The sequence below is a fragment of the Cryptomeria japonica genome, chromosome 4, assembly GCF_030272615.1.
Source record: "Cryptomeria japonica chromosome 4, Sugi_1.0, whole genome shotgun sequence".
NCBI lineage: Eukaryota > Viridiplantae > Streptophyta > Pinopsida > Cupressales > Cupressaceae > Cryptomeria > Cryptomeria japonica.
In genome coordinates this window covers 689,200,996-689,216,066 of record NC_081408.1, presented here as the reverse complement: position 1 = coordinate 689,216,066, position 15,071 = coordinate 689,200,996, and positions in this window count along the sequence as shown.

The following is a 15,071-nucleotide window of genomic DNA, read 5'->3' as shown; positions in this document are numbered from 1 at the left end:
TAGGTCAGGATCACATAGGATGAGGACACCTGTCCCTGAGGGTGCTACTAGTGATGATAATTTGGACTCACTCACGATCGACACTGATGAGGAGAGTGCCATTGACGACCTCGATGACTACCTTGACATACCTGAATATAACCACATCTTCACTATTAGCCTTGCGGATTCTAAAAACACTAAAGACCTTCCCCTCGTTCACCCCCAACTCATTGACTGGGATCAGGATGGACCACCACAGATTGATACATTTCAAAATGACGAAGCTATTGTTGATTATCTTGGCATTCGCGATGATCTTCCTCTTGGAGACCATAAAGCAGGATACGCCATAGAGCTAAATAACATGGCATACTTTGGTGAGGGTGTCGGGCCTTCTAGTCGCAAAAATGTGAAAATAAAGACAAAACAAGGGTCTTACGGCGAAAACCACACTGTGGCGCTCTCTGACTCTAAAAAAGTAAAAAGAAAGGACGTATCTGAGGGTGAAAACCTCTCTGAGGCGCCCGAAGATGGAAGGCTTGACATTCTCCCAGCATCATACGAGGAAAAATCATCCATGTTGGTAGAGGAGACTATAAAGACAAACATTGGTACAGCCGAGGTTCCACACAACATATTTTTGGCTCAATCATTGACAGAGGCCGAGAAAGCAAGGTTCATAAGCTTCTTTAAGGCACGACAAGTCAACTTCGCATGGTCTTATGCTGATATGCCTGGACTAGACCCCGACTTAGTAATGCATCATTTAACAGTCAAACCGGGGGCAAAACCAGTAAAACAGAAATTGAGAAAAATGCATCCACAGGTGGCATTATTAGTCAAGGCAGAGCTGGAGAAATTACTAGATGTCGGATTCATACGCCCAATTGATTATCCTGAATGGATTTCCAACTTAGTGCCTGTTAGCAAACCAGATCGCAGCATCCGAATATGTACAGATTTCAGGGATATCAACAAGGCTTGTCCGAAGGATGATTTCCCATTACCAAACATTGATTTAATTGTTGATCTCACAGCAGGCCATGAGATGTTATCTTTAATGGACGGATTCTCTGGATATAATCAGATCAGGATTGCACCTGAAGATCAACATAAAACATCATTCACTTGTCCATGGGGAACCTTCTGCTGGAATGTCATGCCCTTTGGGCTGAAAAATGCAGGTGCCACGTATCAACGAGCCATGACTACTATCTTCCATGATCTCATGCATGTAAAGGTGGAAGATTATGTCGATGACCTTTTGGTTAAATCAATAGACAGAAATACACACTTGGACATACTTTCAGTTGCTTTTGATAGGCTGGAAAAATACAAGGTAAGATTAAATCCAAAGAAATGTGTCTTTGGAGTAACCTCCGGGAAGCTCCTAGGATTCATTGTGTCTAAAAGAGGAATAGAAGCGGATCCAGCAAAAGTCAAGGCTATCTTGGACATGCCGCCACCCAAGAATATCAGTCAACTTCGGTCTTTACAAGGGAGACTCCAGTCCATACGAAGATTCATAGCACAACTTGCAGATAAGTGTAATCCTTTCCAGCACCTGCTACACAAAAACATTAAGTTCAAATGGGACGAGAACTGTCAACAGGCTTTTCAGGCACTTAAAGACTATCTTTTGAACCCGCCAGTTTTGATGCCACCAATTCCGAATCAACCATTGCTACTTTACATATCAGCTACTCCAACAGCACTGGGGGCACTACTAGCACAGCAAATACCTGACGGCAAGGAAAAAGCAGTCTACTATATCAGTCGCACATTGGTGGGATATGAGCTCAACTACACACCAATTGAGCGTGCATGTCTCGCTGTGGTCTTCGCTTCACAAAAATTACGACATTATATGCTCACTCACAAGACCAAGTTGATTGCCAGAATTGATCCACTAAAATATCTGCTCAACAAAGCTACATTTACTGGGCGACTGGCCAAGTGGGTAATGATTTTGAGTGAATTTGACATTGAATACGTGGACAGAAAAGCGATCAAAGGACAAGCCATTGCAGATCAACTGGCAGATGCTCCTATGATAGATGATGTTCCTCTACAGTCAGAATTTCCAGATGAGTCCATTCTAACAATATCACCTGCAAAGCCATGGCAACTATACTTTGATGGCTCATACACACAGCACGGGGCAGGAGCGGGTATACTCTTTATAACTCCCCAAGGCGATTCTATACCAAAGTCATACCGCTTATCATTTCCTTGCACCAACAATATAGCGGAATACGAGGCATTAACAACAGGGTTAAGAATTGCAGTTCAGTGGAAGATCCAAGAACTTCGTGTTTTCGGCGATTCTCAACTTGTCATCCGTCAAGCAACTGATGATTATCAAACAAAAGATGAAAAGCTAATGCCTTACAAACAACTGGTAGATGATCTGAAACAACACTTTGCAAAGATAGAGTTTGAGCAGATACCAAGAGAACAGAATCGCGCTGCTGATGCCATGGCTACAATTGCTTCACTCATTGACCTACCACAAAATGAGACCTGTTATGAGTTCCTGGTTGACAACCTGCTGATTCCGTCATATGAGATCACTCTCACGGAAATGATATGTGTTGTTGGTCCTGAATCCCAGTTATATGGTTCCATATTCACATACCTTCGCGACAACATTTTACCTCCCGATTTATCGAACAACCAACGTCGCACTTTCATCCGCCAATCCTCCCGATACGTTATCCTAGCTGATATCCTATACCGACGAGGTCTAGATGGCACCCTCCTTAGATGTTTAGAGAGTGACGAAGCTCAGATTGCGTTACGAGAAGTGCACGAAGGGATATGTGGTCCGCATACTAGTGGTCCTACCTTGGCCAAGAAACTCATCAGGACTGGATACTACTGGCCTACTATGGAAAAAGATGCATATCAGTTTGTCAAGAGGTGTAAGCAGTGTCAAATTCATGGAGACCTCATACACGCACCAGCACAAGAACTACAGCCACTTGCATCTCCTTGGCCCTTTTGTCAGTGGGGACTCGATCTCATAGGCAAGATTCACCCTCCTTCTTCCAACGGACATAAATTCATTATCACAGCCACAGAGTATTTCACAAAGTGGATTGAAGCCGTGCCTCTCACGCAAGTTACTGGGAAACAAATCGCTACTTTCATCCTGAACTACATCATTTGCCGATACGGGATTCCTACTTCCATTATTACCGACAACGGGCGTCCTTTCAAGAATCAGGATGTTCATGAACTCTGTGAGCGATTCCATATCTCTCATCGTTTTTCCACACCATATTACCCCCAAGGTAATGGCCAAGCTGAGGCGTCTAACAAAACAATTCTCAAAATACTTAAAAAGACAGTCGACGACGCTGGCCGTAACTGGCATGTCCAACTCAATCCCGCACTTTGGGCCTATCGTACCAGTGTCCGCACACCTACAGGAGCTACACCTTACTCACTTGTCTATGGTGCTGAAGCCATCTTGCCTATTGAGGTCGAGTTACCTTCTTTACGGGTCTCCTTGAGAAACATAATCAACGATGAAGACTACAGGGTCTCTCGCTTACAAGAACTAGAACTGTTGGAGGAACGACGACACACTGCTTTTAATCATCTCAAGGCTTACCAACAACGAATGAGTCGCAGTTATAATCACAAGGTCAAGCCTCGCACATTTGAGGTAGGTGACTTAGTCCTCAGAGAGAACCCCAAGAATCAGCAAGATAGAGAAAAGAAGGGCAAATTTGAACCCAACTGGCTTGGTCCTTACATCATCACAACAGCATATGGATCTGGGGCATATCAGCTCTCAACTACAGAAGGTGAATCTTTGGAGGATCCTATCAATAGCATGCACCTTCGCAGGTTCTACACATAAGCTCTTTTTGAGTATCCTAATGCAAAAATACAAAAAAATCAAAAAAATTCAAAAATACCAAAAAAAAAAAAAATTATAAAACAAAAAAATTGTTACTTGGTGAAAACCTGGCAAACAGGCGCCTTGTGACAACAAAAAAATTGCAAAATCCAAAAAAGTAAAGATAAATAATTTCGTCCAACGGTGAAAACCACTTCGGTGGCGCCCTGGGCAAGTACCATGGTGAAAACTGGGTCACCAGCGCCATGCGTAGGGACTTTGCTCCTCCCTCTTTCAGGATTCCCTTTCATTCTTTCACTTCGCACACAATCACGACCAATTCACTCACAATAAACTTACCCATTCCCATCATGGCTTGTTATTGATCTACCCGAGATTGGTTAGCCATTCATAGTAAACCCTCCCTTTTCACTCTCTTTCCATCCATAATAAATCAGATCCTATCTGTGACTACGGCCAATTCCTGCGTCTAGTAATGGGTGTGGAACTGAGAACATCACATGTTTCGAGGAGTACAGTTTCTTTCAGCTCTCTTCAGTCTATCCGCGCACAATTCGCAATAAAGCAACATTTTGCATCGCAAATCCGCAATAAAGTTCCATCTTCTCCACAATAAGGTATCAGTTTCATGGATTCAGTCAGTTTCCAAGGAGACACAGCAGCAACAATGGGCTTCAACAAAATCAAATCTTTCAACAGACTCAGACAACATATGGTTCAGTGCTATCTATCCTTTTTGTGAAAGTGAACATTGTGACCAAAATCGAATAAGACTTAAACAAGTGACAAGAGACACTAAACTTGAGGACTACAGTGGATGTGGGTGTCGAGTCTTGGTTTTCTTTTGGTTTTATCTTTTTGGTGACATGTCTTTTAGCTTTTTCGGGATGTCTTTGACTAGAGATTCTATCTCCAGGATGTCTTTGACTAGAAAGGCGAGGATGGGGTATCGTCACTTATTTGCATTTGCTGTCTGTGGATTGTCTTTTAGTAATACTATGACTTGTCCAAGGATATGAGGACACTGTGAGTCTAGTGTGAACTGGGGCATTCCTTGTTTGTGACTGTCTTATCTCCATGCAAACAGGTACAATGACTTTCTGGGTCGAACATATGCCTCGATTGTCATAACCTATTCTGCCATAATAAAGCTCAATGATGATAACGCACAAGAAGCTCTTTCACGTTCATATCTTCTGTCTTCCATCCCCCTTTCTTGATTGACTTCCATTGTCCTTCTCGAGTCCGCGTAGCCCGCTATCACATGACTGAGTATAATGACACACCAAAAACATGTGCATTTCATATAGTTGCACCTGCATCACCACATATAAGCATTTCATACATATAGATATTATAATGGCATCACATCCTGCATACAACACATGTTAGCACATCTCACATTTTCATTATATAAATAATCATTTGCATCACATACATTTTCATTTGCATCATGCATCACATATACAACATAAAAGAACAAAAATATATGGCCTTGCATCATATAAGCATCCATATCATAAAACATGTATCACATAAGAACATTTCATCACATAAGGTACACATGCATATAGCTGCCGCAAAAATGGATCATCTCTCATATATAATCAAAAGTGTCATGATACAATGATGTCAAAAGAATCATATGGCTACAAAATCACCCGCAGGTGTCTACAATACAAAAATGGTACAATACTGATACATAGGGAGCCCTCTAAGGCTATGATGAACTCCCTCCCTTTGAGCCGCCTGGCCTCGACGGAGTTTGAGCCCTAGAAGGACCCACCCCAAGATCAACTCTCCTAGCCCCTGTGTCCCCTGCAGCCACCCCTCGTGTCGTCCTATCCAGACAGAGGAACCCACTGATAACTCCTGTCAACACTATTGGTAGTGCTAATCCTGTCCATGTTATGGTATCCCATGCCACATGTCCCACCCTCATCCCTAGTCCTGGATCCTAGAACACTCGTCTCAGTGCATCCCTATCTCCGTCTCGATCATAGGGTACTAACTCCCCATCGATCGGTATCCGTAGAATCCTATATACATCCTCCAAGGTGACTGTCATCTCACCCATCGGCAAATGCAAACTACAAGTCTCTGAGTGCCATCTCTCAGCCAGTGCAGTCAACAATCCCATGTTCACCCGAAACTCAGGCACATACAGAATGTATCTCAATCCCATAACCTCAATCGCAGCTCAGTCCTCGGCTGTCAACTCAGGTCGCAACCTCTGAGTCAATGGGAATCTCTCCCGTGACTCCAGCATCGGCAAGTACTCCTGCAATCAAGCAAATCAAATCATGTCAGTCATAGTGGCATTCACTGTTTATCACAAAATGCTACTCGCTATCTAAATGCACATAGCTATTTATCCTAGTGACACTCACTGTTCATCACAAAGTGTTGCTATCTATCCTAGTAGTACTCCCTGTTCATCACAAAGTACTATGTGTGTGACACTCACTGTTCATCACAAAGTGTTACTCACATTTGCACTCCCTGTTCATCACAAAGTGCTGCTCATATTTTAGTACTCCCTGTTCATCACAAAGTACTCTATCTTGGTACTCACTGTTCATCACAAAGTGCCTTGATCTATCTTAGTCTTCCCTAGAGAACCTTCTTGAGTGTATCCTCTCAGCAGCTTATCCAATCGACAGCGTATGTTCATCACAGAACTGCCGATTTGACTTGGAAGACATAAATGCGCATTTATTACATTACCTAGTATGAATTAATGACAATAATAAATGCATCAAAGTACGAGGAGGTTTTGTGGTACTCACTGGCTCTCCTGCCTCCGTTGGCCTCTAGAATCGGCGAACACGATCGAATCTATGAACGAATGCCATCGCTGCTGACTGCTGCTGCTCTTTTCTCGCTCTGCACTGTGATCTTCTATGGGTGTGGATGACAATGAGGATGTCTTTTGCCCGTGGTCTATCTTATAGCCTACCCTAGCCCTCGCCTTCATTTTCCCGAGTCAGTATTCCTCATCCCGTGACCTTGTCACTTTATCCAATCAGTCCATTCTTTCCCATCTTTCTTATCGCGAGATTGTTTGCAATCTTTCCAGACTTTTTCATCCAATCTCTCGAGGGGGCATATCATTCCCATCCTGGGGCAACTCTGTATCAGTTCATCTTATCTTCTTTGAAACAACGCGACAAGCCGCATTGTCTCAAAGAGGGGCAAAATGTAGACACCTAAAATTGTCATGTCTAATTAAATAAATATTTTATTTATTTAATTACTTTAGCTTAATTCTTCTATTAATTAAATAAATCTTTATTTATTTAATTAATTCATTTATCCTCTTCTAGCCTTATTTCTCATTTAAATAAATACATTTATTTATTTAAATTATCCCTTTCCTAAATTAAATAAATATTTTATTTATTTAATTACCCTACTTCTTCTATTAATTAAATGAATCTTTATTTATTTAATTAATTCATTAACCTTTTCTACACATGACACATGTCATTCATCTCTTATTTCCTACACTACCTACCCCTTTCATTATTTTGGTATTTCTTATACCTACCCTCTAATCCTAGCCGACCTCTCTTTTTACACCTCTCAATCTTAACCCTCCATTTTCTATTGTGTCTTCTATTTAAGGAGATGCTTTCTTCATTACCAAAGACCCCTAAGGACTAATTTTGGAGGACTTGGCTACACTACGATCCTACTTGCAACCACATTCCGTTCTTTGTTGAGCTCTTGTGCATACAAAAATCTGAGAGCAAGCATATCAAACAAGATCAATGGAGATAGGAAGAATGGAGATCAAAAACCCTAGTGGACATGTGATGGTATAATCTTTGTGATTTATTGAGTTATTTTGCATTGTCTTAGGTTATCTTCATATGTTATGGTGGATCTTTGTTCATTGTTAGGCTAGGGTTTGGTGGTTGAATCCATTGTAGTCTTTCAATATTGTTGTTTATTGCTATCCATTTTCACCATATACACTATCATTCTTGAGAAGGAAGTTCTTTCTTTGAAAGATAAAACTAATGTCTTTCCTCAAGAAGATTCCCAACCCATTCCTATGGATGTGACTATGTCTATGCCTAATAAACTTTCTAAAAGTAGACCTATACCTCCTCGTCATGATGGACTTGGTCTCCTTCCTAAACCAAATATTCCTCCTTTATATGGAGCAGTTCCTCCTCCTTCCTTTTATAGATAAAAGAGACCTTCCTCTTCTCCTATTATCCAGCCTAAGAGACCACAACCTAAACACCCAATTGATAAGGATGAGAACATTCTTCCTCCTCAATCTTCTCCACTTCCTACTAAGACTAGACGAAATCGTTCTGCACGTGAACGCCGATGAAAGCGTCGTCTTAGGGCTCAAGCAGCTGATTCTCAAACTTTACAATCTCCAAAAACACCTTCAACAAGCATTATTCCATTTTCTCCAAAATCTCCTAAACATAAGATGCATGATGGTCTTGATCCTGTGCGAGTTAAAGATCCTATTTTTATAAATCTTGATGATGATATAGATGAAAATGTTATTCATGATGAAAATGTTACTTCTCTTGCTTCTGATAGTGAATATGAACTTGTTGATGTTGATAACCATCTATCTAATGAATTTTCTAAAGCACTTATCCTAGCTCCTCGACAAGAACAACGTGGCTTGGAACATGAACATAGCCCTTGTTTGGATCTTGTGATAGCTCCATCTGCTGTGTTGGATGTTCCTCCTCTAGCATGTTCCCTGCCTTTCCAAAACATTGATCAGCAAGATCGGGGGGTAGATGACGTGCTAGACTAGTTTCATTAGCATAGCAGATTCTCTCTTCCTCTCTTGTGTTACTTCTTCTATGTGTTATTCTCATTCTTCTATTTGTTGTCCTTAGTGTTGTCTACTTGAGGATGATGCAAAGCATTGAGATCTCTTTTGGTCTCTCTCATGTTGACTCAAAAGACACATGTGTTCCCTTCTTCTAGGTGACCTTCCTTGATTGGGGAATGAAGAACAATTATGCATACATACATATGATATACATGAATTATCATACAGCATACTGACCCCGAGGAAAGCGAAGTCACCTCGTGATTCATGTTTTGTGTCTATTATCCTTGGGTTTATCTCACACTTGGGGGCTAAATCTTTGTGATAACTTGCTCCTTTCCCTTCTCATTTCTTATGTGTATCACTACGTTAAAGCAATCACCCCCATTGAGGCGTGTGTGATCGCTTTAACGTAGGGGGGCATACACCCCGTCTATCCCTTCAGGATACTTGAAAATTTCTTGTGAACTTAGCTTTGCCTTGAAAATTTTTGGTATTTCTCTTGCATGACTCATAGTGAGGGAACCTTACTACTGACAGTCATGGTTCTCCCTCGTGATCTTCCCTTTTACTTTGTCAATCAAAGTTGTAAGATCCTTAGTCCACTGGGGGCTTGGTGTATCTTGCCTCCTTGACGTGGTGAAAGTCTTTCAATGTTGTTTCCTTGTACTTTATCGGAAGTATGAGCGTACGCTTATACTCCCGCTAAAGTGGGGGCTAAATTTAGCGTCCTAAAATTGCGACACTTGCAATTTCGACCGCATTTGGGTCTTCATGATGGCGACGCAACACGGAACCTGAATGGAGACCCTGAAACTTGTCCACGACATCAGAAACTGCATTTTTCCAGCACCCTGGCCTGACCCTCCTTGCACCCTGCTGTCTCGGGAGGTGGGACCAGAGCGCCCAGCGCCCTGGTCCTTTAGGACTAGGGCGCCCAGTGCCTTGGTCCCCCAGGACCATGGCGCCCAGCACCCTGGTCCCTGGCCCTATTTTGGGCCCGGTCTCCTTTGGGGCTTCGGGTCTTTTTGTTTGCAAATTGGAAAATACTCTTTCCTGGTCGGCCTAAGGTCAGGAAAATCAGTCTATCAACCCTAATTGGCAAGTATATAAACTACATTTCCTCTCCCATTTTGGTAAGATGGTATGACGGAAAAAAAGCGTGGAAACGATACTCAAACATTCAAACATTCAAGCATTCAAGCATTCCTTCAAGCAATTGATCATTCTAAGTCTCCATTCAAGGCTAAGTGTTGCATTCAAGGCAAGGATTCAACCACTGAAGAGGAGATCACTTACAACTTACAACATACAACATACAACAACATCTATACCTTCGCATATAAGGATACAAACATCCTTACAACAAGGTACTAGTACTTGTTTTACATTACAATCATTTACATTTACAACAATTTCTCATTTCTTGGTTAATTCCAAAACTGGGGTTTGACCTAAGGGCAAACCCCTAATCCCTAACCCCCCAATCGTCTTCGCTTTTCTATGTGTAGGTTGCAGGTACGCGGCTAAAATTGAAGATCTGGAGTCCTTTAGCGGAGACGAACAGATCCCCCTTCATTTCGTGGATTTTTCGGAGGACCATGTGCACTCCGGGCGCCATCGTCCCATCAACTTTCGTTCAAATTTGCAGGACAGCGTCGTCTTGACATTTTACTGCTAATTCCAGGTCTGCAGCTTCATCCTATATCCCTATCTCTGTTTATAAGCAAATCTTTCTCACTTTTCATGCATTCCTAGCTTAATTCTTCTATCTACATTCTTTACAAAAGAGGGTAGCCTTGTTGTCTTAACCCTTGAAACTCATTTAGAATCCAATCTTGCATTGTGTAGGATTGGATCTTGTGGGTTTCAACCCCTCTTTTGAATGTAAAGTCTCCCCTAAGTGAAAACCGTCAATCCTAGTAACCTCCCTTCTCTCTCCTTGGAGTTGGAAGAGGGGAGAGCAATTAGGGTTCGATTTTTCCGCTTTACAGAGTCTTCTATTTTTTGTCATGGTATTGCATCAACAATTATTATTACATTCAAAGAGCATTGCATCATCAACCATTATCAATTGCAGCAGATCTAAAGTATATCATACTGATGAATACTAAGAGGGGGGGGGTGAATTAGTGTACCTAGAAACTTAACCAAACACTTAAGTAGTTTTACTACAGACCGATATAGCCCTTTAAACAATAAACTGATTAAAACACAAACAAGCCAAATAGAAAATAAAGCATTCACCCACAATAGCACAATCACCATAACACAAGATGTTTTGACATGGAAACCCAAATGGGAAAAACCACCGTGAGTAAAACTCACAAGTCCACTATCTGCAGAATAGTAAATAGACTGGTTAAGGCCTTTCAATGTTCTTCACCAAAATAGATCCTATTAGGAATCCAAATCTTTATTAGGAGATAAGTCATGTTAAAGACTACCTTGTTAGAGGATTTCAGATCCACAACTATGAACCACCTTGTTAGAGGATTTACAATAGGATTGGCTGAGCCTACCCAATTAAGGGTTTTAGACTTGTCGAAGAGATTAGTAATCAACAAGTGAATGATCTAGACAATAACATAGAATGCTTGATTAGATCCTTGACAACTCTATGTTAATGCATTGCAACATTACTTAAATCTTTTATCCTTTGCACTCTCAATCTCTGTCATGAGATACCTTTCAGCAAAAACCTAATCTTCTCTACAACATGATTCACACACGACAACAACCTCAAAACCCTAGACATTATGTCCTCATATAGGAATCTGATTTCATGTCGATCCAATAAGATTAGACTACAATTTCCTAGGTATAGTGCATCTAGACACATTTGGTAACACAACACAAAAACACCACCAAAGTGTTGGTGGATGATAACTCATCACACTTTACAAGTTTACCGGTTGAATCACCGCATCGGTGTCAGTGGATGATAACTCATCACACTTTATAATTATACTGGTTTAACACAGTATACCGTTTACCGGTTAACGAATAAAGACTGGAAAACTGGAACATAGTGTTCCAATCAAAAAGATTAACTATCTCTAGGGGTCCTCATTCCGCTTGAGGTCTTCATACTGCTTGAGGTCTTCAATCATGCTATGACTGGTAAGCTTCTTCTGCAAAACACCGATAGTCTTCAACAAACAAAGACTATGCATACATTGACATACAATACCGGTTGGAACAAGTACCGATTGAGAATAACTCATACATCAAATAAGTGTGTGTCCATCAATGACAATCACAACTAAACATAATCAAAATGCCAACACATACAACATTTATTTTACTATTTCTATTATAATTTTAATTCAATTAGGGTTAATTTTGAACTTAGGGTTTGACCTAGGTAAACCCCTATCCAATTTCTTTTTCCATTTCTATGTGTCAATGGTGGATTTAAAAGCTATATGTAAAGATTGAGACTAAAGAAATGACAAAAAATAGGTCTATCTTTTCTAGAAGGAAAAATTGAAGGATTGGGGAAAATTTCCCACATTGGTCTTGAGAATTTCTATAAACATCTAAGAAAATATTCTTGACAACAGTTTGACCTTGCGACCTAATTCCTGTCTACATCTAATCACTTTGGGACTTAGAAAAAATTTACCTCAGTCTCACATTTCTGAGCTAAATTTTTAGGTGTGGATCCTCCTCTATTTACTTTGCTCATGTCTAGCTTTGTGTCATTGTATTGCATATGTACCTTACTATTTATGTTTATTTTAGTTCATTTTCCATTACCTAGCACTCAAATACATTCCAATCAATTTCAACTAAAAAAATAAAAAAGAACTTGATTTGTGTTCAATTCTTTTATATTGGATCAATTGAGTTCTTCCTTCCTTTAATGTCTTCTTTGGAAGGTTAGGTCATTTCCTAGTTTGCAAGACTTAAATTGTGAAACTCTAATTTTCCATCCAATACATTTTGGTGAACCCAATGTATCTCATACTTATTTTTTATTCTCATTTTAAGATCCAATTTGTATGTATTTCATTCATTCATATTTACAATGTGTCTCATACTTATTTTTTATTGTCATTTTAATATCCAATTTGTATGTATTAATTCATTCATATTTATAATTATTTTAAAAATTTATCATTACATTATATACATTTTTAGGTCTAGTTCACCATCATTACATTTTATTGAATCTGACTCTTCTTACATTTGCATTATTTCTATTTTTTCATTTTCAAATCTGATTTTTCATAATGGAATTTATAAAACTTGACTAGTTTGTTATTTCACATGTGATTACATTACCCATTAGTTACTTTTATTAAAATCATGTGGTGGATAATAGATTCATTTATTTCATGTTTCTTGCATTCTTTCATAGTACTTTCACGTATTGCATAATAAGGGTTTCAAAGATTTTTCCTATATTCAAATTATTTTTCAAAGCTTTCATACACGTTTCACATTGTTATATAATGACATTTTAATGAAATTAATAGAATATATATAGATAATGCCCTTGATAATCCTAGAGACTATTGAAATGAACAACATTTGTACCTCTCCTACGGTATCTTTTGTTAATGAGGAAATATTCAATACTCCTATCAATGATCTCCCCAAGGAGGAAGAAACATTGAAGAGTAACATTGAACTATCCTATTATCATAAAAATACTTTAGAGAAAGGGGGGTAAGGTAAACATGTTGGTACATCAATCACTATAGAGCCTACTTATTCTCCAAGAGCTTATCTTAATTATCAACATAACTTGAGGCAAGATGATGTTATGCAATTTATTCATGAGCTATCTCCTAATATAACATTGAGAAAAGATGAGACTTATATGATAAGTATCGTTCTTCACAATCTAATAAATTTGACATTAGTAGTATTGATTTAAAGTAGAATCTTCCTAGAAAGGATTCCTTCCTCAACTATTCATCGATTTGGCCCTTAAACATGTCCTTACAGAAAAATTATCAAAGAATTCTATCCTTTTCCTTCATAATTGAAAACATCTTATTTTTCAAAATAAAGATATAGTAGATAGGGACATGGAAAAATAGAACAACAAATTAATATCTCTATAGATCCTTCTTCACAATGCACTAGAGAAGGTGTAGGATTTCCCAATCCTTCCTTACCAATCCTTTTACTACAAGAATTGTTTTTTAAGTCTCCTATCCCAATAAAAAAGGAAAAAATTATTTTCTTAGTGATAAACTATTTTGGAGACTTCCAAATAATGGTCAAATATCTTTACCTCCCATTAAAAATTAAAAAACAATTAAAAAAAAGATGCCACTAAATATTGTCTTTTTCATCATATGCATGGTCATACTATTGTTGTTTGTATGGAGTTTACAAGATATGTTCAAACATTGAATTTTATAGTACCTAATTGTTACCTATTTTCGCTACAAGCTCAATATGCCTCAGAAGGAGAAACAAGTGCTAACTATGAAAAGAATACATGCTTTTGTCTAACTTGTTTGCTTCATGTGCAGATACAAGAAAGGTAAAATACAGCATGTGGGTTAAAATGTGGCTCCCACGAGGGTTGAGCCCAACATGTTGATGGAGATGAATGTTACAAAGATAGATAGATCACATAAATGTTCATGTTCCATTGAAAAATTCATTTTTGAATTTGGAGAGGCTCAGAAACCTTCAGGTAAAGAAAATTGCAGGGGTCGCGTGATAGAGGAAAGGACTCAGAGGGTTTTCAAGCAAAAAGCAATCGGGTATCGGCAAGAGATTTTTCATGTTACTCCGATGACCGATATGTTATCAGGTATCGGGGGGAGATTGTTTTTGTTGTCCCGATGACAAGTTACAAGTGGAGGAGGTAAACATCGGCGCGACATCAACCATCAGAATAACAGATTATGGTGCTACCTGATGACTCGATAGGAATGTGCAAGCAAAGGTGAGAGTTATTGGGTATCGGGCGGAAGTTGTTTTTGCTATCCAGATGACCCGATGCAAGTCATTGACCATCGGAGGGAAAGATTTTATGTTATCCCATGGACCCAATGGAACATCAACAAGTAGACATAGATGGCAACGGTCATCAGGTTAACTTGTTTGGAGGTGACCAGATGACCTGATGGAAAGGCCCAAGAAGGACCATTTATCCCACATTGGTCGAGCGGAGGAAATTTATCGCATTTATATGCAAGGCCGCATATATCCTTAATGTCAAAGCTTAAGGGATTTTGGCAAGTTGTAGCTCAGTGTTGGTGGCCCCCTCACGTGCGTCTCAAAGTGGCCAAATTTTGCAGTAAAAGGGAAAATTAATAGGTGAGCAGCTTGCAAAGGATCTGACAGCCATCGCTATATCACTATGTGAAAGTGCTCGACTGCTAATCTCTATGACTTAGCGACTGGTGAGGTGGCGTCTAGGTGGAAGTT